The sequence below is a fragment of the Sus scrofa genome, chromosome 5 (assembly GCF_000003025.6).
Source record: "Sus scrofa isolate TJ Tabasco breed Duroc chromosome 5, Sscrofa11.1, whole genome shotgun sequence".
In the NCBI taxonomy this organism is placed as follows: domain Eukaryota; kingdom Metazoa; phylum Chordata; class Mammalia; order Artiodactyla; family Suidae; genus Sus; species Sus scrofa.
In genome coordinates this window covers 101,830,758-101,857,226 of record NC_010447.5, presented here as the reverse complement: position 1 = coordinate 101,857,226, position 26,469 = coordinate 101,830,758, and the positions used below count along the sequence as shown (strand labels likewise).

Here is a 26,469-nt window from a genome sequence, read left to right as displayed (position 1 = left end):
ACAAAATTCACTATTAAGAAAGAAAAAAAAAAAAAAATCCAGACACTCAATTATGTAGCATCCAAAGTTACTAAGAGATACATTTTTAAAATGTGACCCATAAGTAAGAGAAAATCAGTCAATGGAAACAAAATTGAATGTAGATGATTAAAACATTTAAAGGCAAAATGGAAAATATAAATGTCCTAGAAGAAAATGCAGACGGAAATGTCAAAGCCTTACAATGAGAGTAAACAGCACAAATGAAATGATTGCTAAATGTGACCTCCTATAGATTTAGAACATCTGTGAATCAACAACAAAGCATCTCATGAACTGACAAAACACGAGCAGCCAGTGGGGGGAAATTCAACTGGAAGAAATGAAAAATGGCTATAGTTATTAATGTATAAAGGCTTTCTGAGATTAAGAGGAAAAAGCAAATTAAAACAGGGCAATGCTTGGGAAAATGCTAATGGTCAATAAATGTAAATATTCAGCCTTATTAAAAATAAAGTAAATGCATGGAAACACCAAAAATTTATTTCACATAATAGACTGGTAAATATGAAAATAATACCTTGTTTATAAGGTTAAAGTCAACTTATTACACACCACTAATGGTTCCATTCTCAAGGGCCATTTGGCAGCATTTGTCACAGCTGAAAACTGTTTATAATGTGCAACCCTGCAATTCTACTTCTAGGAATATAGCCGAAGAAAATAACAGGGTAAGTGCCCAGGAAATTAATATGGGTTCATCACAGGGTAGTTTACAGCAGGCAGCAGTTTCTGAGGACAAGATGGCAGCAGACATCTGAACACCTGCCAACCCAGCCACCCTGGCAGCGCATGTTCATAAGCTAAGATAAAAAGTCTGTGTGCGAAAACTAAAATGCCCCATCTCACTAATGTCCATCATACTTAAAGGCCCAAGGACCTCTTCCTGAAGCCATCCCTACCTGAAGATAAGGCTGAGAGGAGGGAGCCATTGAAAGGGCCTGCTAGGTCCATGTACAACCATGAAGCTTAAGAACCATGCTGGACAGAAAGCCTCCTTCAGAGAAGCAGATACCAGCAGGTGGGCTTCTGGATTGATTTGTGTCACATGAAGGATACAGAATACATGCGAAAATACATGCAAGAGAACCATTTAGTAAGAGTCCAAGGAGGCCAGAGCAGCTGAAAGCAAGACACAGGGGGGTTGAGTTTTCTGGTTAAAATACACCAACACTTGAGCTGGGAGAACCCAAAAGCCACCTTCTCTACTGAGTAACAGCATGGTCCCATTAAAAAAAAGAAACAAAAACAAACAAGAAAACACACACGTTCAACTTCAACGCCAAACACCATAGAGAATTTGCTATCTATTACTTGGTTTCTAAATTCCTCTGGCATATTTGTCTTCCCTCTTTTCTCTGTAGGAGGTTTGGCTGTTATTTTCACTGATTACACTTTGGGTAAACAAATTGCTACTCAGTTTTTTGAGATAGCGGGATAATGGGGACGTTGTTTCCCTTTTTACTTTCTTTTTAAAAATCACTACGTTTTGAAATTTAAAAGTAACAAAGAGAAGGTACATCTTTTGGAAAGCAAAAGTGAAAAGCACTCTGATGCAGCCTTAAATGCACTTCATACATTTGCATCTTATGTTGCAGTTATTCTTGATGTAATACGCATCTCCACAAATACCTGCCCGGGAGAAAACACACACACACCCACACCCACCCACACCCACACCCACACACACACACACACACACACACGCTTCGTGTACTGAACTTTTCCAAAGTAGGGACTTTTTCTTGCACCTATTTTTAACTCAACAAAAGCAATTATTGAGGGCTTTAAAATGCCAGGCACTGAGTTTAGAAACTGAGCAAAAGAGAAACGTTCTTCCCAAAAGGATTTTAAGGTGAAGGGATTGTTTTGTTTCTTTGCATCCAGGAATCTCACAAATGCTAGGATAAAGAAGACACTGGATAAATGTGGGTTTAACTAATTACTAACTCCCTTGGGTGCCAGGGTCTTTGTTCTAGCCTCCACCCCCACCCCCAAAACCCCTGAGGCATTTTTTAATTCAACTATCCTTTTTTCCAGTAAGTATTTCAATCTTACCTGTGCATTTGCAGACAAGCTGTTCCCCCACAGTGTAAACACAAACCATATGAACAACTCTCTGCAAAATGGGGGTCGGAGGAGGGAAGGCCAGATTGCAGGGATCACAGGTTAAGTCTGTGAGTCACCCCCTTCTCGTGAGGGAGTTATTATTGCTCCGTTTAGGACCCCGTAGGCGCTTAATACATAGAGATCCTTGATGAAAGAGTTAACGGAGGGTATGTGCTAGTGAAACAATAATAATCATTTGGAACAAGAAGATAGAAGTTAATGTGACTGGTTTTGTTTGTTTGCTTTTGCTTTTTGTAGCCACACTCGTGGCATATGGAAGTTCCCAGGCTAGGGGTCGAATCAGAGCTACCGCTGCCGGCCGACACCTCAGCCACAGCAACGCCAGGTCCGAGCCGCACCTGAGATCTACACCACAGCTCACGGCAAGGCTGGATCCTCAGCCCACTGAGCGAGGCCAAGGAACTGAACCCGAATCCTTACAGATCCTAGTTGAGTTCATTGACCACTAAGCCATGAAGGGAACTCCGCAGCTATTTCTTTAAAGGAAAAAAAAAGTGTGTGTGTGGGGGGGGTGTAGAATTCCAATGAATTTGCTCTTGCTCAAAACATTTTTGGAATTCCTTTTGGTAAAAACCATTTATAAAAAAAAACCCTAAAAAGAGGTTTAACCAAAGTTTTTGGATACAGCTGAGATAAGAGGAATTTATTTTGGTCAGTCGCAAGGTAAAATTCTATTCAGCATTTCTCAAATTGAGATCCCTTTTATACCAGTCTTAAAAGTAAACCAACAAGAGCTCTGTGGCCAAAATAGTTTAGCAACTGTTTCATCTTATTCTCCACCCTGGAGATTTACAAAGCAGATTTCTATCTCGTTATGGGCTCTTGCTGCTTAATTATGGATTCCCAAACTAATCTGACTCAGAAGACTTTAAAAAAAAAAAAGCCTATCAATATCTCACAGGATGCCCATTGGAAAAAAATTGATTGAGGTATAATTGACACATAACAAGGAAATCTTGGTTAACACATGATCTTCTTGTGTAATTTAAAATTTTCTTCTAACAATTCTTACTTGGTCATATAGATATTATATATACCTATTGTTAAAGTCAGTTACTATAGCAAACATTGTGAATTACATTTTCATATCCACCTTTCCCTTCTACCTTCACAAAACAAAACAAATCTCTTTTGCCCAATGTGGTAATGTATTCAGCTGCAAACACTCACCCATCTATATTCCTTTGTGGTGTTGTGACCAAGTTTTAGCAAATGAGATGTAAGCAGAATTAACTAGATATGGCTTCTAGGAAGGCTATTTAAAAGGTGAAATTTCTGCTAGTGTGCCCATAAAGCTTTTGCCTCTGTCCCTCCCGCTGGTCCATAGCCATGACACCTGAGACGTGGCCAGCATCTTTCAACTATGAAATTGAAAGCCACAATTGAAAGATGGTGATTCTAGCAGTGAAAAGCTGGAAGGACCTTGGTTCTTGCCTGCTTTCAAGAAAGAATTCTCGGAGTTCCTGTTGTGGTGCAGCGGAAAGGAATCCAACTAGGAACCATGAGGTTGCAGGTTCAATCCCTGGCCTCGCTCAGTGGGTTAAGGATCTGGTATTGCCGTGAGCTGTGGTGTAGGTTGCAGACGCATCTCGGAGCCTGAGTTGCTGTGGCTGTGGCGTAGGCCACTAGCTGTAGCTCTGATTGGGAACCTCCATGTGCTGTGGGTGTGGACCTAAAGAGCAAAAAAAGAATTCAGCAAAGAGACCAAGATTGTGGGAAGGATCAAAACATTTATTAACAGCAAAGTGCAGGCGAAGGGCACACAGGAGGGCTAGGAGTGAGTTGTACGCCACAGGGGCAGCTTAGGTTGCTTCTCTGGGGACAGTTATCCAGGTTTTTCTCCTGGCCAGTCATCTCCATATTTGTTCCTGGTGGATCAGACGGATTCCAGCTGGCATCTTCTCCCTCCTTTTGTCCATACCCCAGACTGAGAGCCTTCTCTGTGCGTGTGTCAGGCCTGGACACCCACCAGACTGCACCCAATCTCAGCTCAGTGCTCCCCCTGGAATCCCATTTCAAAGTGTCAGAAGGAGCCTTTGGAGCTGCTCAGTCTGGGGCCTATGTAGCTTCTACTTCAATGGGAGACGCCTGAGTCACTGGAGGCATTATTCGGCTGCCCTGGGTTCCAGAGCTTCTTTTGGTTTCAGAAAAACAAACTTCTTTTTTAAGTCACTGTCACATTTTCTTTCAGTTTTAACCCAAACACATTCCTAACCCAGAGTCACTTTTACAAGCACGTTTCCCATACTTTTCATCTTGCAATGAGTTGACTGTGTTTTAGACATATCATTCTTCTACTTTTATTGTATAGCAGCTCAAACCCTTCTTGACAGTAGGTGAGTGTATATAATCAATCAAAAGAGGTATTTATAACCAGTGCAAGTGCTATCCTGCAAATTTCTGTAGGTCAGCAGTTAGAACATACAAGTGGCCTGCAAAGATTTTTCTAAACCTGAATACTGATCCAAGAATCCAAAAACATTCGATTTGCTGAATTTTGTGGCCATCGCCTTCCATAGGTTTTGTTTGTAAATAGAGTTCTAGTCTTAATTTAAGTAAACGAAAATACATTTTGGAGTGAGAATTTTAGTTCCACCTTTGGAGAAACTGGAAGTGCCCTTAAGTAGTGTTATCTTGGGTTGGGATCCAGGATCTAGACTGTACATCTTTAATTCTACTTGGTTCTTTTCCAACCTGACGTCCTCTCAGTTCCCAGCCCAACTGGCCTTGAGAATGCCGGGAAATGGCTAGCTCGAAAAACACGTGGGGAAATGAAGGGATATAAACTGCGGGGTATTGTCACCATCTTGATGGCACTGCGGTCTCTTTCTCTTCTTTAGACACAGAGTAGCGACTAGGAGGAGAGAGATGACTGAAACCTCTGAGTCTACGTAAGAACAGAAGGGCAATAAGCCAAGTCACTTTCGAGGCTCTAGTGAAGATGGGCTGCTTCGCCACTACTGCAATTGCCCTGCAATTTGCAAAGGTAACCATGGAGAGTTGAGATTTTTATCTATGGAAAAGTGATGAGACAGAACCCGGGCTCACTGGTGATGGTTCACCTGATTGAAAACGGGCCAAGAAAAATCAAGCCCACGTCTGGAAATTTCCATGCATGTAATGGTTCTTCATAGTCACAAACGGAATTCTATGAAATGCAGAGGGGAGGCTGTCCCTCAAGGGCTTTCTAAATAAACTGCCATAAAAAGAGAGAGCTTAAAATGGTGTGACCCTTAATATGTGGCAAGAGTTATTTGAGATAAACTAGAAAAGGTGCCTCTCAGCTTTGCATGCACAAAGAATCTCCATTAAGTAATTAATTAACCCAAAGCAATCCCGAACAATTGATACAGTCAACAAACTTGGTGGAAGGCCTATCATCTGCTATCGGTGACATTCACACAAAGGATACGAAAAGCATTTCTATGGAAAAATTATAAAAACATCAAAAGTCTAGAACCAAATAGGAAATTTAAGACATAAATAAGATTAAAATAAATAATGATACATAAATTAAGTATGCTGCACCCAAGTGACACAGCCAAAAGAGACTATAGGAATTCAAAGAAATAAGGTGTCCTGGTCAAGGACTTTGTAAACAGGCAGAATGGGCTTGAGGCCCTGTTCTATCTCACTCCATCTTTGTGACTCTAGACAAGTTACCTGGCCTGTCTGTGCCTCAGTTTCCTTACCTGCAAAATGGATTGAATAAACTTAGTGTGGAGTCTGGAGTTCCCGTCATGGCTCAGCAGAAATGAATCTGAGGATGCAGGTTCAATCCCTGGCCTCACTTAGTGGGTTAAGGATCCAGCATTGCCATGGCTGTGGTGTAAGCCTTCGGCTACCGCTCCAATTAGACCCTTAGCCTGGAAACCTCCATATGCCACAGGTGCGGCCCTAAAAAGACAAAATAAATAAACAAACTCAGTATGGAGTCTGGCAAGAGTAAGTACACAATAAAATTGCCCATTATAAATACAGCCATATCTCAGAGATAGCACAGGTTCAGTTTCAAACCATCTCAATATAGCAAATATCACAATAAAGCAAATCACACGAATTTTTTGGTTTCCCTGTGCACATAAATATTGTATTTATGCTACACTGTAGTCTATTAAGTGTGCAATAGCATTGTGTCTTAGAAAACAACGTACATACCTTAATGTAAATATGCTTTACTGCTAAAAAAATGCTAATTCTCATCCGAACATCCAGGGAGTCCTAGTGCCTCCGTGTGGACGGCTGTCGGCCAACCAGGGTGGTGGCAGGTTCAAGCTGGAGCGGCTGTGGCAGTTTCTCAAAATAAGACAACCACTAACTGTGTGACATGGGTTCACTCTTCCTTTCCCAAATGACTGCAGCAGGCAAAGCTGTTTCGTAGCATTTTACTCACAGTAGAACTTTTCAAAATTGCAGTCAACCCTCTCAAACTCTGCTACTGTTTATCAACTAAGTGTACGTAGTATTCTAAATCCTTCGTTGTCATGTCAACAATCTTCGCAGCATCTTTACCAGGAGCATTTCCATCCTAAGAAACCACTTTCTTTGCTCATGCAGAAGCGGGAAACCTCATCCATTCAAGTTCCATCATGACATTGCAGCAATTCAGCCACACTTTCAGATTCCACTTCTAGTTCTAGTTCTTCTGCTCTTTCCACCCCGCTGAAGTCATCCATGAGGGTTGGGGAACAACTTCTTCCAAACTCCTCTTAATGTTGATATTTTTACCTCTGCCCACAAATCACCAATGTTTTTGATGGACCCTAAAACAGCAAATCCTTTCTAGGTTTTCAATGGACTTTGCCCAGATCCCTCAGATGAATCACTGTCGATGGCAGCTATAGCCTCACACAGGGTATTTCTTAAATAATAAGACTTGAGAGTCACAATTATTGCTGGAGCCACAGGCTGCAGAGTGGATGTTTCATTAGCAGCAGGAAAACAACACAAATCTCAGTGAACACCTCCGTCAGAGCCCTTGGGAACCCAGACACATCATCAATGTGCAGTGTTATCTTGAAAAGAAGTAGGTCTCAACAGAGGGCTTAAAATATTCAGAAACCATGTTGTAGACAGATGTGCTGTCATCCGGGCTTTGTTGTTCCATTTTCAGAGCACAGGCAGAGTAGATTCGGCCTAATTCTTTCGGGCCCTAGGATTTTCACAATAGTAAGTGAGCACTGGCTTCAATTGAAGTCACGAGCTGCATTAGCTCCCAACAAGAGAGTCGGCCTGTCCTTTGATACTTGGAGGCCAGGCGCTGACTTCTCGTCTCTAGCTGTGAAGATCCTCTAGCTGTTTTGTTGACACTGAAAATCTGTTGTTCAGCGCAGCCACCTTCGTGAAAGACTGTGGCTGGTTCCGTGCTGCAGCGTCTACATCAGCACTTGCGGCTTCAACTTGCACTTCTATGTTATAGAGACGGTTCCTGCCCTACACCTCATGCAACAACCTCTGTTAGTTTCAAATTTTTCTTCTGCGCCGTCCTCACCACTATCAACTTTCATAAAATTGAAGAGAATTAGGGTCTTGCCCTGGATGAGGCTTTGGCGTTCGGAAAGGCTGTGGCTGGTTTAATCTTCTCTCCAGACCGCTGCGCCTTTCTCCGTGTCGGCAGTAAGGCTGTTTCTCTTTCTTATCATTTGCGTGTTCACTGGAGTAGCACTTTGAATTTCCTTCAAGGATTTTCCTTTGCATCCACAACTTGGCTAACGGTCACCAGGGGCCTAGCTTTTGGCTTATTTTAGCTTTTGAACATGTCTTCCACGCTAAGCTTCTAGCTTTTGATTTAAAGTGAGACATGTGACTCTTTCTTCTACTTGAACATTGAGGCCACTGTAGATTGTAGGGCCTAGTTTACAAAGCCGTATGTCTCAGGGAACGAGGAGGCCTGAGAAGAAGGAACGGGATGGGAACCGCTAGTAAGTGGGGCAATTAGAACACACATAACATTGCTCCGTTAAGTTCCCTGCCTTGTTTGGATGTGATTCCTTTGCCCCAAAACAATTACCATAGTAACATCAAGGATCACAGATCATAGATCAGCACGACAAACCTAATAATGAAAAGCTTTGAAACAATCCAAGTACTGCCAACATGTGACACATAGATACCAAGTAAACAAATGCGACTGGAAAAATAGTGCCAACAGATTTGCTTGATGAGGATTGTAATAAACCTTCAATTTGTTTTAAAAAAAAATCTGGTGTTGCTGCAAGCTGTGGCATAGGTCATAGATGTGGCTTGGATCCAGCACTGCTGTGGCTGTGGTATAGGCTGGCAGCTGCAGCTCTCATTCGACCTCTAGCCTGGGAACGTCTGTATGCTGTGGGTGCAGCCGAAAGAAAGAAAGAGAGAGAGAGAGAGGGAGAGAAAGAAAAAGAAAGAAAGAAAGAAAGAAAGAAAGAAAGAAAGAAAGAAAGAAAGAAAGAAAGAAAGAAAAGATGGAGGAAGGAAGGAAGGAAGGGAAGAGGCAGAATCTGTGAAATGCAATAAAGCAAAGCACAACAAAACAAGGTATGACTGTAATTGTAGGAGGAATGAGAGCTGAAGAATGGCTCTGTAACTGAGTAGAAGTCTTTCAGAAACGTCGTGAAGGATCCAATTTAAACAAGGACAGAGAGTGAATAACGCAAAGCTGGACAAACATGAGTGAGTACAAGGCAACAGGAATGTGCAGGGCACATTTCAGAATTAGTAAGTTTGAATGCAGCTGAGCAGTAGTTAATAAATGAATATCACAACAAAGAAAGAAGCAAAGGAGAGCAGCAGCGAATTCACAAATTAGGAAGTAACTAGTAAACAAACATGGGGAAATATTCAGTCTTATTAGGAATCAAAAATGCAAATTAATACAATGAGAGGAGGGTTGACTCAAGATGCTGGATTAAGCGCACAAATCTAATTACTTTCTTAACCCCACATCCCAAAAACGACAGGAATTATATAAAGAAAATAGAACAAAGTGCTCTCATCAGCCAAGAGATGTGAGATTCTTGAACCATAAAAATCAAATTGCAGTGGATTGATGGAGGAAACTCAAACAAGCAGCCGGGGGTGGAGGGGGAGGGGGAGACCACTGTGAGGATACAAGCCATTCTGGAGGTTATTCAAGTTCACAGGCAATTAAAACATGGAGGAGGTGGGATGATTAATGATTCGTCCAGGTAATTATTGAGTAGCTGCTATAACAGACAGGTGCTGAAATCTCACTGGTTTAATACAATAGACGTTTGTTTTCCTTATTTCCATCAGCAGCAGAGATGGAAGCAGGCATTTCAGGGACGGGGGCTGGATTGCTGTGAAGGCTGGCAGAAGCGCTCCCATCTTCAGGCTGTGGGTTTAGATGTTCCCCTGGGATAAAAAGGAGGGGGGGGTGTGGCCATAACCTTAGACCGAGGGCAAATGGAGACTCTCTCCTGGATCTTGCCACTCAGAGATCCCTGTGCCCTGCAGCATCTTCTTTGAAATTTTCCGAGTCTGGTGCCTGGACCTGCCGGAGACAGTAGCGTCATTGCTGCAGGTGCTCCAACACGGGTCCTGGCCACCAGAGCCCCTCTGAAATTTCCCAGCCCCCCCCCCGCCACGCCCCGTGCCACCAGATGCCTGGGAATCGCCAGGGCTGTCTGATTGCCGTTCTCTCTTGCCCCGCTTCTCCAGAAGAGTCCAAGGGCATAGAGTTTAGACGGGCTGCTCGTGTCTCACACAGCCTGATGCTCTCGTTAAGGTTTGCGTTCATTCTGCTTTCTTTCGGACAGTCTGTTACTATCCTAAAATACTGAACTTGTCTTCACCAGGGCCGCATCTGTTCAGACACCGACCCGGTCTCTTTTTTATTTCAGAGAGGGTATTTTTTCGTCTTTAAAAGTTCCTTTTGGAATCTATTTCTACCTTCCATTTTTTTCCTCAGCACACACCTAGTTTCTTCTCAAAACTTCTTGGCCTCCGGCATCCGTGCGTCCAGTGCTTTAACATCTTTCCACCTGCTCCATTGTCTCTGGACTCTGCTCTACTCCTTTCAATGAGATGGGGTGTTTTTCAGGCACATAGAGAAGTTCCTGGAATAAACTGAACGCTTTTCATTCTTAAGCTTTGTTAGGCTGTGTCCAGAACAACCATTAGTTGCACATTAATTGAGTTCCAGTACTAAGAGAATGTTCTTTGGCGGCTCCTACCCTATGTGTATACAATGAGGTGCTTCCACCATGGCTGGTGGGAATATGAACTATGCCCAGCCTGTCTGAATCTCAGTGATTGTTCTTACTGCTTTTTTCTTTTTGTCTTTTATTTATTTATTTGGTTTTGGTTTTGGCTGCACCTGCCACATGCAGAAATGCTCAGGCCAGGGATCAAACCTGCACCACAGCAGTGATCCAGGCCACCGCAGGGACAATGCCGAATCTTCTAGGTGACCAGAGAACGCCTTGCTGCTTGCTTTTGATGACTGTTTTTCCTAGTCTTAGACAGCTCCCCTCACACACACGCAAGACAGTCCTGGGCTACACTCTCAGGAGGACCACCCCACTGCCCCTCCCTCAATCTCCCTCCCTGTCTCCCTCCTTTCTGCCCCCCCCATCCCACCTGCAGTTCCATTGTCTGAGGTGCTCAGACCTACAAATCACTCCCATTTTGGCCTCTCCAAACTCTTACTCTAGCTCCCCAATGAACTGAGACTGCTGTGCCCCCCGCCCCATGTCCCCCACCGTGTTGTGGCCTGGAAACTGCCTCCAGGTGGTGAGCTAGTACAGCCATACCAGTTGTGCATAATTTTTTTTCTTTCAGGAGTATGTCTCTTACTGACGATTATCTAATATCTGAAAACAGGTTTTATATATTTTGTCCAACTTTTTAATTAAGAAGGTAAATCTTGTCCCTTAATTTTTCTTGTACAGAAACCCCTTGTTGTAGCTTTAATAGCTTTAATTTGCATTTCTACGATGCTAAGTCCTTGATCAAAGAGTATGTACATTAAAAATTTTTGAAAGGTACTGCTTGCTTGCTCTCCAAAAGAGGTATTATAAATTTATTTTCCACCATCAGTTTGGCATTCAGATTGCCATTCTTAAAACATGGCCTATACATAGCAGTCAGAGTAGGAAATAAAGATACCTTTAAACATATGAAAATATGCACAATCCTGTATAGAATATAGAGACCCAAAGCACAAAATTAGGGTAAAAAATGCTCTTAGTAGAAAGAGATGATGCAAAAAGAGAAAACATATAAACAATCTTTATTAATCAGGAAATACCTTGAATTCATAAAACAAAAACAAGATGCTATTTTTTAAAGGGATGTTCAGAGAACAACAACAACAAAAAAAAAAAACCCACTTTTATGAGTTAAAAATCTGATCATATAAGTTTTAAAAAAATAAAACAATGGAAGGGTTAAGGAAATTCCCTATTGACAGCAAACTCATGCATCAAAAACAAACAAACAAACAAACAAAGGTATGGGAAACAAGAGAAAAAGATAAGAAAACTAAGAGAGCCAATCCAGGAAACCCAATGCCCAAGTAGTATGAGCTTCAGAAATGGATAAACAAAGAGGAGAAAATTATCAACAAGATAACTGAGAAACATCCCCCCAGACTGAAAGGGTTCACTGACTGCCCAGTACAGTGGATGAAAATAAACCTAGAAAGAGGCACATTATTGTGAAATTTCAAAATACTTGGACAAAGAAAATATTCCGTAAGTTTGAGAGAGAGAGAGAGAGAGGAGAAGAAGGAGGAGGAAGGGGAGAGAGAAGAAGAAATCCATATCACACTGGACATCTCTTTAGCTATACTGGAGGCTAGAAGACAATGGAGAAATGGCTTCAAATAACAGCCAGTCTAGAATTCTGTACCCAGCCAAACTATCAAACCAGCGGGAAGATGGAATACAGGCATTTTCAGATATTTATGGTCCCTCCCAAAAAAAACCAAATCTATATCCCACTTACCCACTGAGTCAAACTGACCAAAGAGTTCACCAAATTTAAGGAGTAAACCAAAAAAGAGAAAAATGTGGGGTTTAAGAGAATAGGAGGTCCAATAAAGGAAAGCAAATAGACTCTCCAGGACGTAAGTGAAGGAAGATCCCAAGAAGGGGATCGCCACTCCGCACTTGGACTTGTGGAGCAGCAGAGAATGCTCTTTTCTTTTCAGAGAAATGTTTTTCTCTGATTTATTCCAGAAAGGTTGAGGTAGGCTGTGGTAAGCTTAAAAGTGGAAAATACAAAGCATTCTTTTCCCTTCATCCTATTCCTCCTGGATATCCAGCATCTGGCCCATCCATAATCCTGCCAGATGCCCCACCTGTGGTCAGCCCTGCTTCTAAGGATTCATTCCTACCTGTGCTCCCCCCCAACTTCCCAAAAAAGGCTCCTGAAAACTTTCAGAAAAGCAGAGACCCGGTGAGGATACGGTGACTCTGTGCAAGTTACGTTTTCTATGTTTCATCTAACAGCAGCACTGTCGCCTTTTTCTTACACAGCCAGGTTTGTGCTTCAAGGGTACACATAGAGGTGATAAAGCTCAAGAGAAACACCACCATGAACACAGAACTAACACAGTGGTTCCTCTAGAAGGGTACAAAGAGGGTACCATCACGGAGCCATTTCTAGGTGTTGGTGAAGTTTTAATCTAGTTAGTGTATCCACAACTTTTCATTGTATATTATGCTTTAAAGTGTGCACGTGCATTTTAGACACTCTTCTGAGTATGTGAGACACTTCACAGTAAAAAGAAAAAATGCACAGTGACATACTAATGTCCACAACCGGAAAAGTCGGCCATGCAATGGAATGCTTGCTCTGATTACAACTATGTGCAAGACATGACTGGGGCAAAGAATGAAAGGCAGTTATTCCCGAGTGAGAACAGTAAATTATGGTTGAAAGATTATGTATGGTTTTCTCACAACACCAACAGTTTTCAAATGGCTTCAAATGCATCATCCCATTTTGTCCTCACCATTCTGTAGGGCAAAGATTTGTCTCGATGCTCATAAAGCAGTGGAGAAGCAGAGGCTACATCACTTAACAAAGCTTGCTCATAATCTCACACTCCAGGAGCAGCGGACATGGGAAACCTCTCTATCCCACCCTTTCTCTTACCTTCATCCCATGACCTCACTAAGCCTCAGCTTCTCCATCTATAAAGGAACAAAACTGATGATGGACCGTATGCAACGAGTTATCAGGAATAAGGGAAACAAAGCACAGAAAGCACTTAGCATACAACCTAACACATAGTAAGTGCTCAATAACTGTTGCATGTCAATAATAGCAATGTTGGCAGTAAGAAGTAATTAGATAGTTGAGTTCAGTACTATTCAACTAGGCATTAGGCATACAGGAAGGAATAGGAGCTCATTGTTCAGGAGTAACAGACAGCAAATTCAGAGTTCGGGTATCTGCAGGAAGGATGGAGACCCATACAGGGACACTTGGTTTGGACCTGATACATTGCCAGTGTCTGGAGAAGGCATCCTTGAGGAGATGTTACAGACTCTGAGATGCACAGTTGAACTGCAAGGCGTCTATGAGATTTTCTAGGCTATTCTCTTAATCCTCACTTGAGAAAAGGGAAAATAATGAGAACTGGAGTTAACGTAAGCAAACTACTATACTCAGAGTTTATTATCAACACGCTAAAAATGTTCTACAGGTACTATTATATCAAAAAATAAAAATAAAAACCAATAAAGGTCAGCTGAAAATTAAAAGATAATTAGTTTCAGAAAAACTTGAATATGTATGCGGGAGGAGTTCCCGTCGTGGTTCAGTGGTTAACGAATCCAACTAGGAACCATGAGGTTGAGGGTTCGGTCCCTGGCCTCGCTCAGTGGGGTAAGGATCCGGCGTTGCCGTGAGCTGTGGTGTAGGTCGCAGACATGGCTCAGATCCTGCGTTGCTGTGGCTCTGGCGTAGGCCAGTAGCTATGGCTCTGATCCAACCCCTAGCCTGAGAATCTCCATATGCCGTGGGTGTGGCCCTAAAAGGACAAAAGAAAAAAAAAAAAATATATATATATATGTGTATGTGGGAATTAGATGATTTCAAAGACACGTTAATTTCCTTAGGTATGGTATATGGCGGTTACCTTTTTAAATCTCTCTTTGTTAAAGATGTAGAATTCAGCTTCATTACTTATCTCAAAGTAAACACCTGGCCTATGGTCAGAATGGGATGCGAGGGAGACCGAGGATTATAAAAGAAAGGATCATACAAAGGAAATCACTGAGAATTCAATGAGAATCATCTTATCTCTACTTTCATCTCTGTTTGACATTTTCCATAATTAAAATAAAATTTTTTTTTCGTTGCGCCCATGGCATACATAACTTCCCAGGCCAGGGATCAAACCCAAACCACAGAAGTGACAATGCCAGATCCTTAACCACTAGGGCACCAAGGAACTCCTAAAAACTTGTAAATATAAAAAGTCACTAGTGACCTTGAAGGAAGCCGTATCAGGTAAATATTACGGGGAGAAGACAGACTTAAAAGGACCCAAGACTGCAGGAGTGATGAAATGTGAAGGCAGTGAGGACAGCTTGACTTAAGAATTCTGGCCACAGGCCAGTGGAGAATCAGGGTGAGAAAATGGCAATGCAGATATAGATAAATACATAGATATATACAGAAATAAGTGTGGTTTGGCTAATTGTAAGTACATGGAAACACATCTGTGGGTCTAAAAAGAAGCCAGTGGAGGGAGAAAAACTGAAAAAGTAAACCAGAAGAGCTGATAGGTTAAAAGGAGAGGTGATTCAGCCATGAAATAAAGCAAGAGAAACTACCTTCAAATCCACATCAGATGAGCAAACTTTCCAGCTCTCCTGCTACAGCCTCAGCCCACTTGTTTCAGGAGGATGCAGCCATCGTCGTTAGGGAATGGGGCTCTTTTGATGCAACGCCTGACCCTGGAAGGCACACGCTAGCAACCAAAAGCAAGAAAAGGTGAGTGAAGAAACAAGTACAAAGAACAAGGAGACAGGTACTGCGAGTGAAAACCTGGTACCGACAAGAATCCGCCGTAGGGTAAACCACACCATTCACTCATGGCCCTGATGCGGATTCCGGCCAACAGCCAGCCCACAGACTCGGGCCTGCAGTTCAGCAAAAGGAGGAGGACCGGTCCAGACTGGAGTCAGGAGTCCAACGGTCAATAGGGGCTCATCCCGGGTGCAAGGGGGAATCGGAGCAGGGACGAGCTGTGTGCATTTCAAAGAGGTCCCAAGAGTCAGGGCTTCATAGCCCTGAATCTCGAGGGTCACTCCCAACAGGGCCAGCTTCTTTGGTTTGAAATGGTAGCAGCTGCTTAAATGACTGCCCACTAACGGAACCCATGTTATCATGCAATATACTAAATGTAATGATGCAGGAACCTTGGCTCAGGACTTCTCTGTAACTCAGCTTCCCTCCCCACAGTTACCCTGAGTTGGCCCATGGGGGAAGAAATCATTGTTTTAAAAGAATATCATTATTTTAAACATACTTATCATTATGTGATCATTATCCAAAATAATTCTCATTTTTAAAAAGTCGGTTGAGAGGAATAAAATTCTTCCTCTCCTCCATGCAAACCAGAGAGACATTTGCAGCATCTTCCTTTGCACCCATCCAAAAAGGTATCTGAATCAGCGGTCCTCTGAGAACCAACAATAACCCCCAATTGTTAAGAACTAGAATTCTACTAGAAGAGATTATTTTCTTCACAATGCCAGCTGAGGAACTGAGAACTATTTGCTGCACTGTTTAGCTGCCTTAATAGGGCATCATTAAAATTCCCTCTTCCAGGCACTACTTGAGATGCAAAGCGAGGGAAATGTGCCACTAGGTGCCAGTGCAGATATTCTAATTGGCGTCATTGTAACCAGGGTTTCTGCTAAGCCATGCGAACTGCGTGAATAGTGAAATGGAGGGGCAAGTCTGTCAGAGCTGCCTTCTGAGAGGAATCCATATTCTGCTTCTAATTAGAGCTGCCAAGTTTCCTCCATAAAATCTCACCTTTCTAACGCTCCATCCACTCATTGACTCTTCCTTGGAGCCACCTCACCCACAGTCCTCACAGCAATACTCACGCCCGTGTGTCTTCTTCTCCCCGGGTCACAATCCTTTCCCCCTGCCAGAAATTCTCACCAACACTCCCCGGAGGGCAGAGTTATCCTCAGAGAACAGCTCGCCCGGTGCCAGGCTTCATTTGTCTTTCCCCAAGGGCCATGTATCACAGGGAGCCAGCCTGTTGAGGTGAATCCTAATTGAAAGCTGTATGTTCTGCAGCCCTGAGCAAAGGAAATTATATTGCCCCCGCTCCCCCCTTCGCACAGATGCCCTGGTCCAGAACCGGACAAAGTCCTGCCCACCAGCAGTAGCACCTGCCCTATCCCTCTCTTAGGAAGAAATATTCTTCCAATTCTTGGAGAGAAGAGGAATCACAGTGTCAGGGGACCACTGACGAAAGCTGCCCACCCACCTTGGCCAGGCAGGATAACAGCCACTTGAAAGAGTTGTCTCCCAGCAGGAGGCCCTGATAAGGCCCGTGGTGCTGCCCTGAAGACTACCTGGGAGGAGTTGGGAGGGGCCAGTGGAGGGAGGAGACAACAAACCTCCCAGAATCCTCGGTGCTGGAATCCCTCTTGGCTGAAAGGTGCAGGAGCCACCAAGAAGGATGCTGAGCCAGACCAAGCAGGGGTCGGGCATGACTACTGGCCAGAGACAACCCAGAAACTAACCCCATTCCCCAAAACCAGAGACCGTGCGCCACATGGCAGACCAGTTCTCCTGGGTTGCCTCACCCTGGGGCTCTCCACGCAGCGCCCATCCCAATAAAGTCTCTTGCTTTGTCAGCATAGGTGTCTCCTCTTGTGTTAGACAAGAGCCCCAGCCTCCGGCCCTGGAAGGGGCCCCCTTCTGTCCCAACAGGGTACTGCAATTTGCACATACAAGCTGAGATTTCCCTCAGGCCAAAGGTTTTGTTTCCATAAGTGGCTTTAACCACCTTCATACCAGAACCAAAATGTAGGCGTGTTCCTGCAAGCCTTTCCTCACCGCTCCCCCACTCCTTGCCACCCTACTGGACTTGCCATTAGAGGCGGAATCAATCCATTTGTAAATAACTCAGGCATATTCATTCATTCCGCAAATGCAAGTGCCTGCTGGGTACTTCTATACATGAGGTAGGCAGAGAAGACAGAAATTTGCTTTTGAAAGAGAACTAATTATATAGCACAATGATACAAACAGTGATTGTTGAGTTTCAACGGGTCAATCTATGCATAAAACTCAAAAAACTTTAAAAACATCCAGAGCAGAATGTGAGTGGTAGCAAGCAGGACGAAAGCACAGATGACAAGTGCTGGGAAGTGAAAGGGAGTGAAGATTGCCGAGGGGTGGGCTTGGGGAATCTAGGGAGGAACAAGTAAGGGTGTAAATACATTGACTCGGCTGAGGACATCACCCTGGACTTACTAGCGCCTGTCCTATTGACACCTGCCCTCCTCTCCTGCGCTCTCTGCTGTTGGCTTGTTGGCAGAGTCCAGCTTATATTCACGTGTCCACATCATTCTTCAGAGTTATGTGCTCAGGAACCATCCCGGGTAAGTCATGACTGACCTTAGCTGTGATGGCTGCACACCCACGTCAGTCTTCATTGGTGAGCAGGTGACTGGCTCTAACCAAAGAGGCTCCTGGGAAAGGTAGAGAGCAAGAAAGAGCCTCTCGTACTCCCAATTCATTAACCTGTAACGGACCCATCCTGGAACGTCTTATTGTGGGAAAATGCATTTTTCTTACTGCTTAAATATTTGGAATTGATTTTCTCTTTCTAGAAATGAAAGCAACCTAAATACGATAACCCACTGCAGAATTTAAAATGGTGATTTAGGAGTTCCCAGTACAGCGCAGCGGAAATGAATCCGACTAGGAACCAAGAGGTTGCGGGTTCAATCCCTGGCCTCGCTCATTGGGTTAAGGATCTGACGTTGCTGTGAGCTGTGGTGTAGGTGGCAGATGCGGCTTGGATCCTGCCTTGCTGTGGCTCTGGTGTAGGCCGGCGGCTACAGCTCCGATTCGACCCCTAGCCTGGGAACCTCCATATGCCACAGGTAGAGCCCTAAAGAGACAAAAGACAAAATAAAATGAAATAAAATGGGATTTAAATGTACTGGGAGGAAGAGAAAAAGGAAGGAGGACATGTAGGTGAAGTAAATTCTCGAGTGTAACAGCAGAAGATCGTACATAAATGTAATTTTTTAATGAAAGAAAAGAAGCAGCAGCGTAAGAATTCCGTTGAGAAAGATGAGGGCGGTCATCGAAGAAACAGATGTTGAAAATGCGACCAGAACCGAGGAGGGAAGGAGGGCAGAAACTGGTTTTCCTTCTAAGTCTCTTTGCACTGCTTTATTAGGTAACTATGTGCCTGTATTATTTTTGACGAAAGGTTTACCATGTACCCAAAGAAGACAACAAATTCAAAACTGGAAATTAATTTCCTCTTCTGGAGCCACTAGAGAGAAAATAAGACTCTTTCTTAGAGACAAATCAACAAACAGGCTACGAGAAGCACTCCCCCACCCCCCAGAGTGCCAAGGGCCCCGGGGCTGTTCCTTGCACCATCAGTGCAAGAGTGTTCTCTTTGTGCAGGTGTGGATTAGGCTTTTGGCAGTGAACATGTTTGGCAGAGAAGGAGATAAGGGAGCTTGGAGGGCAAAGCAAGAGAAAAATCCCCCACCTACAGGGCAAGCCGGTTTGCTCTCCCTCCAAACAATGCAAATGACACAGACTCTGCCACACTGCTAATACAGGTGCCATTACACGAGCTGGGTAACTAAGTAAGCGTGCTGCCGGTCTCCCACTAAAGATACCAGTTTTTCTCCAAGCTGACTCCACTCTCGGAAGTACAAGAGCAAACTGCCTCGGTTATCTTCACCACCTCCTCGCGGAAAGGAATAAGGATCACACTTCAAACTGCATCCCCCGCCTCCTTGACACTGTCGACTAGAAGACACTGAGGACCTAACTTGAGCTGCCAGCAGAGTTTTAAACCATCTAAGGACATTCCTCCTCAGCAAATCCCAAAGCTCCCAAAGCTGCAGTTTTGTTCCCCGGGGACCGGAGTCACTGAGTGAAGTCTAGGAAGAGGACAGTCCTGTAACGTCCCGAGTCCAAGAGAAATAAACATTTATTTCCCGTCTTATTCACTGGATGTTTCCTTGAACTCCGTGACCCATAGGCCATTTCTTTTAAGCTGTTTTTCAGGAGTGCAAGCCATGCGTATCTGTCTCAAGTCAGTTAAAATAAATCCTAGCCGGAATCTAGTGAAGTCTTCTGAAAACGAACCTATTCCAGAATCCAATAGGCATTGACCCAGCCATGCATTTTTCTAGGGATATACCCAACAGAGAAGTCAAACATACAAGGTCATGCCTTGCAGCATCATTTGTTAACGGCAAAAAAACTAAACAATCGAAAAGGCAAACAGTAGGAAACTGAACAAATAATGATGTATCCACACTAGAGAATATTATACAGCTACCAACGAAAATAAAAGCTAGATGGAACTCCATGAATTGTCACAGAAAGATGTCTGTGACACACTGTTATGCATTAAAAATAGCTGCAATACCTTGGAAATCTATACATAGAACTACCATATGACCCCGCAATCCCACTCTTGGGCATATATCCTGACAAAAGTTTCCTTGAAAAAGACACATGCATCCACGTGTTCATTGCAGCACTATTCACAATAGCCAAGACATGGAAACAACCCAAATATCCATTGACAGATGATTGGATTAGGAAGATGTGGTATATATACACGATGGAATACTACTCAGCCATAAAAAAGAACGACATAATGCCATTTACAGCAACATGGATGGAACTAGAGACTCTCATACTGAGTGAAATAAGTCAGGAAGACAAAGACAAATACCATATGATATATCACTTATAACTGGAATCTAATATACAGCACAAACGAACATCTCAGAAAAGAAAATCATGGACTTGGAGAATAGACTTGTGGTCACCTGGGGAGATAGGGAGGGAGTGGGAGGGATCAGGAGCTTGGGGTTAACGGATGCAAACTATTGCTCTCAGAATGGATTTACAATAAGATCCTGCTGTGTAGCATTGAGAACTATGTGTACTTATATCACCACAGAACAAAGGGTGGCAAAAATATATATATACATGTAAGTGTAACTTGGTCCCCATGCTGTACAGCGGAAAAAGAAAAAACAAAAAACAAAAAACAGCTGCAGAAACGTGCACACTATAATTCCATTTTTACAAAAAGAGTGTGTACATGCAAATGTGTACGTGTATTTGTTTTCAGGTAACCGGGGAAAGATGTGAAACTGGAGGGAGTGGGGGTACAGGTTTACTGTAGACTCGTAAATCTTTTGAATTGTTCTATCAACCCCACAGTGTTTTGTATTGAGAAAAAAATAAATAAAATGTATTTGTTGGGAGCAGAGGGAAGGTTTTCAAATCCCCTTTTCCAGGACCACACTTAATATCACAATTTAATGAAAATCTTTCTAGCTTTTTCACTATCTTCAGGAAATAAAGATTTTGCAACCTCCTTCTGTAACTTTGTCATAATATTAGTTTCCATTTATCAAAAAGCGAACGTGTACCTGACATGGGTACATCACATATAGTTACTTAATCATTCAGTAGCCGTCCAGGCTTTGGGAAGTTGACTGGATGGATGAGAAGATGAAATACCTCAAACAAGATCACAGAAATTCCACAAGCAGCCCGGTCAGGACTCCAAAGCAGATCTAGCTGGAAAGCCTGTGGTCTGCCTGGGACTACAGCCAGTCTATTAAGTACATGCTTTCAAGCCAAATCACTCATCTCTCTGCAAATTCAATTACTTTTATAAATGGAAGGGACATGTCCCATGGGCGTCTAGAAACCTTCCTCACAGAGGTGTTGGGAAAAATCAGAGCCCTGTCTCAAGGAGTCCCTTCCCTCCCACTCGAAGCCATACTCTCCCCGCCCTATCTTCTTCCCTGGACCCATTTTCCAAAAATCCTCTTAGGGAAGTCTCCTCACATTGCCTAGCTATCTCCAGACCTGACAGTTGCCTCAGCTTCCCAAAGCTAGGATCTTATTCCTAGAGTATCCCACCATCCTACCAGCATGCCTTCATGGTGTGTATGTTAATAAAAAAAAGAAAATACTGTAAACTCACAGTCACTTGACCCTAAGAATTTTTTTCAGCTCTGCCTGTACATGGCTTGTCATTCCTGGCCTTGAACTTGGAAGATTTGTTAGCAACTCTGATAACAAGTTTTGGAGAAAAATGTTCATTAGAGCCAAAGAGGAAAACTCGGGAGGCTCTAGAGGATGCAAAGCACAGTGAAGGAGAACGGGCAGGATACAGGAGGCACTGGTGAGGCAGCGGCTCTGTCCCCGTCGGGGACCTGGAGACGTGACAGATTGTTACTGAAGCTGTCGTCTCGCACAGCCCCAGTGACCAGGAGTGCCTTTCATCCCATCTCTGGCGGGTCCAAGACCATATTCCCCAGGGACCTCGCACTTTATAATCAGGATTATTTATTCTACCCCAGGACATTCCAAAAGAGTGTTTCAAACCACTGCTGGTTATGATACTGGATTTAACGCTACTCATGCATTTACGGACACCCCGGGAACCCCGGAAAGGCAGTGGGCTCCTTAGCTCTTTGAAAGCTGTATCTTTATTGGTTCTTTCATGAACACTGAAACCTAGCCTAGTCTTTTCCATAATAATTAACCAAAATAAATATATTTGCAGAGTGAATTAATAAATGAAGCTTTAAACAAACTGGCAGAAGAAAGCACTAATGGCTTTAAAGGTTGAAAGAATTCATATTTTTTCTTAATGAATATATCAAACTTTCTCCAAGCCTGTGCCAAAATAACCCTGACCTGGCATTGCTGGGCACAGGGTGGGCACTTTGCAAATATTTGCCAAGGAAGTGAATGATAAGCTAGGTTATAATAACTTATTCTCATTCAGTCCCCTGATGATATTACACGAGTGCTGTGGAGTAGAAATTGGCAATTTATATCCTCCTTTTTTTTTTTTTATCTACCTTTCATTTCTCTGCCTGGGCTACTGCTGCCTGAGTCGTAGCATCTGCATTGCCTACAAATAGAAAGATGCGCAACCCATCCAGGAGAAAACTCACATGCCTGCTCCTCAGCCACTTCCAGAAGATCAACATCTTCAGTTTCAGTGGAAGAAAAGGGGGGAAAAAAAGGCAAAACAAAAAAAAAAAGCATCCCCAACATTAGATACTTGGGGGGGAGGGGCTCTTTTTTTTTTTTTTTTTTTTTTTTTTTTTGTCTTTTTAGGGCCACACCTGCAGCACATGGACATTCCCAGGCTAGGGGTCCAATCAGAGCTACAGCTGCCAGCCTACACCACAGCCACACGGGATCCGAGCTGCATCTGCAACCTACACCACAGCTCACAGCAATGCCAGATCCTTAACCCACTGAGGGAGGCCAGGGATCAAACGCGCGTCCTCATGGATGCTAGTCGGGTTCGTTAACCCCTGAGCCACGACGGGAACTCCAGCGTTTTTTGGATGCAGTTAATTACAAAGGATGCTTTAAACATGGGAGGAAGTCTCACTGGAACTCTGCTCCAAGCCTTCATCATTGCAAAGGAAATCACCTCTACCCGGCTTACTTCATTTGCTTGACTTCATAGGAAAAGGCTCGGAGGAACGAAGAGGCCGGTGGAGCAAAAGATCAACCACAGGCCTCCTCCGAATATCCTCGAACTGGAAAACTGCTCACGTGACAGCATACAATAAAACAATTACATTACCATGAGATTTAAAAGCTATTGGGATGAACTGGTCGGGCCATTTTCTTACGCTGACCTGGAAGCCTTTGTTCATAGAATTTCAGGAAGGCACATATTACGAATGGGTCTTTCCTAAGCGGAACGGAATACTCTAATTAGTGGTGAAAAGTCACAGGCCTATATACACTGAGCCACCTGGGAGGGAGGGCAGCGGTCTGGGGGCAGGTGACAGGTAATTTTCATCTCTGTACTGTTGCTATAGTGATCTCTCTAACCTGCAAAGCTCACTCAAGTCACACCCCACGCAGCAGCCTTCAGGGGTACCCGCTGACTTCAGGACAACCCCTTAGGCGGGCATGTACCCTTTTCAGGAGCTGACACAAAATGCATCTGAAATCCACACTAAACTTGTTGTGGTTACTCATTTTAATGATAAAAGGGTTAATAGTAATTAATAATAAGTAGCAACAGACGATTCGTCTTTGTATCCACAGAGGCTAAGAGAATGCTTAGAATATAGTAAGTGTGGAGTTCCCATCGTGGCGCAGTGGTTAACGAATCTGACTAGGAACGATGAGGTTGCAGGTTCGATCCCCGCCCTTGCTCAGTGGGTTGACGATCCGGCGTTGCCGTGAGCTGTGGTGTAGGTCGCAGACACGGCTCGGATCCTGTGTTGCTGTGGTTCTGGCGTAGGCCGGCGGCTACAGCTCCGATTCAACCCCTCGCCTGGGAACCTCCACATGCTGTGGGAATGGCCCAAGAAATGGCAAAAAGATAAAAAAAAAAAAAAAAAAGAATATAGTAAGTGTTTTTGGCGGACTAAATGACTGAGTAGATGAAAGAAGAAACAAATAGAAGAATGAGACAATATTCTTACAAGATTCTGTTCAGTTGTTTTGATCCAAAGTTGTGAATATTCCTGCTCTCTCACATGTAACAGGAAGGGGGAAGGCGAGGGAAGAGAGGAAGAGAGAGGGATTGATAGATTTTTTTTTTCTTGTGAATATAGGCATATTTTATATATAGTTTATAATATATACTTATATACTACACATCATATATTATCTATATTCTATATTCATACTGTATATATATTTATTCACAGGAAAAAAGGATTACCTACCTATTTATCTCGCTGCATATGACAGCCCAACGAGATCAGGAATTTTAGACACGGTTCCTCTTTTCAGCGGGGGTTGTTGGCCCTAAGAATGTGAGGGATTTATTTGTATTTACTTTCTTATCCTCAAGGCTGATTTTTATCACTCACTTATTCCCAAAGCCCCTGAAGCCAACAAGCAAACCCTTTGATTGAAAATAAAACAGTGGTCCTCTATTGCCGGGAGAATTAAGGAGAGTCCCAACTCACTTCCTTTGTACTATTTCAGTCTGGCCTGGGGCGGGGATGGGAGGCGGGTGGCTAATAAAAGAAATCAAGTGTTACTGCTTCACCCAGGCCACCCAGTGTCTGCCCCTAAGTACTGGGAACCAAAGGGTCCCCTAAAAGCGTCCCCTATAGGCTGGAAGTATTAGTGCAGCTCTCCGATGACAGCAGCGGGATGACCTGGCACAAAATGAGCAATTCCCGTGCACCGATCTGAAAAGAAGGATCTTTTCCCTGTCAAATTCCCCTTCTCTCCCAACCACCAGACGCCTCAACCAAGAGCAGCACCACTCGCTGCTCAGGTCGGAAGCTCGGGAGCCATCCCTGGTTCTTCCTTCTCTCCGATGTTCTGCAGCAGAAGCCAGTCTGTCTCCCGGTCCTGATGGCTCTGACGACAAGATGGAAATCCCTCTAAAGCGACTGCACCCTCCCTCCACGGCTCCCCCTGACCCCGGTCTCCGGCCACTCACAGGTCTCCGTCCCTTGTCCTGTCTGTCCATCGTCTCCACAGCAGCTAAACGATTCGTTCTCACCACATCAGCCCACACCGCTTTCCTGCCCAGAGCACGCGGTGACTTGCCACGGCCCTGTGACAAACATCTCCCCGTGGTGTCTAAAGTCGTGGGCACCCAGCCCCTCTCTCCCTCGCCCGCCGCCTCCCTCTCCTCCGTCCCATCCCAGCCTCCTGGCCTGGTTTCCGTCCAACATGCTGAGCTCAGCCCTACGCCCTCAAAACTGTCAAAAGGCGGCTTTCTCCCCGACATTCGGACCCCAGTTCAGACGGCTGTCCTCAGAGAGATCTTCCCTGACCAGTTTAGGCCAACCTCTAACCCGTGATCTGTTTTATTTCTTTCAGGATTAGACTTTGTTTTTCTTTTCAGGGCCGCATCTGTCACATATGGAAGTTCCCAGGCTAGGGGCCCTGCTGGAGCTACAGCTGCAGGCCTGCACCACAGCCACGGCGATGCAGGATCCAAGCCACGTCCGCAACCTACACCCCAGCTCTGGCAAGGCCAGATCCTTAACCCACTGAGCAAAGCCAGGGACCGAACCTGCATCCTCAAGGATGCTAGATGGGTTCTTGACCTGCTGAGCCACATGGGAACTCCAGTGATTAGATTTTTACTATGTCTCCTTCCACTCAAGTGGAAGCTCCTTAAGGTCGGGGACTTATGGACTAAAACATTCCTAACCCAAAGCAAAGCATCGATATATATTGGCCAACTGAGTTCCACACGTAATAAAAGGTTCTTCTTTTCCACTTACCAGACGCTAGCATCCTGTCGAATGAGCACACCTGTGAGGGACCATCGTTTTGCAAAACAAACACCGTATGACTTTGAAAGGAATGCTCCAGACCACTGTGGGTAAGATTCCCATCCCAGAAGAAAGAAATGACTCGTCCTGAGTTGACACTAGAGACGGGTCATCTTTCATTCTCATTGGATTAAGAGCCAAACGTCTGATTTCAACACCTTGAAATCTTCAACGCAACCCTGATGAGTTATTGCCCGTCTCCTGTCCGTCGATAAACAGACACGTGTGGTCACCCTCACTACCACTCACTCCATCTTTGGTCTTTGGAAGGCTCTTTGCGTCCTCTCAGTGCAGCTACAGCTCCCCTCTGTGGAAAGATGGGGAAGGCAGGCATCGTGAGATGGGTGTGCCACCCATGTGACCGCTGAGAAAACTGGGTGTCGAGAGAACAGCCTGCAAACGTGCGCACACAACAGCAGACGGATGACGTGCGTCGTATTCTTATTTGGATTCGACAGGTACTCTCCAAAAATTAAAAATGAATCCTGAGCCTGTCAGTGTCTGATGATTTGCCTGCTTTCCTGCCCACCGTCTCACCTCTTTTATTCTCATCTCAGGCTTGCAACTACCCGGCAACGTTCTCTTTTAAGTGATGCTTTTCTGTCAGCAGACACTGTGACATTGTATAAACATCACAAATGCAAAAACACAAAGTTCATTCTGGTCAGACCCCAAAACGAGACAATTAAAAGCAAATCATTTCCTATATCCACATGCACAGAGATGCAGCCATGGAAACTGGCCGAGCAAGGCAGCACTGACTTTTCTTGAAAGGAAAAGAATGGTTTCC

The 26,469-nt window shown here is 44.0% G+C and overlaps 1 long non-coding RNA gene across 3 annotated transcripts in view; it reads right to left on the bottom strand.

The window, feature by feature from the left end:
- Nucleotides 6,026-26,469, bottom strand: part of LOC102165008 — a 35,233-nt gene continuing 14,789 nt past the window's right edge. The window contains exons 2-4 of one of the 3 annotated variants that reach the window (XR_002344360.1): nucleotides 24,102-24,183; nucleotides 14,961-17,849; nucleotides 6,026-8,059 (exon numbers count right to left, since the gene is read on the bottom strand). This is a non-coding gene — a long non-coding RNA (uncharacterized LOC102165008). Of the gene's footprint in view, nucleotides 8,060-14,206; nucleotides 17,850-24,101; nucleotides 24,184-26,469 lie in introns of those variants that run through there. The other 2 variants (XR_002344361.1, XR_002344359.1) reach the window with 2 other exon arrangements.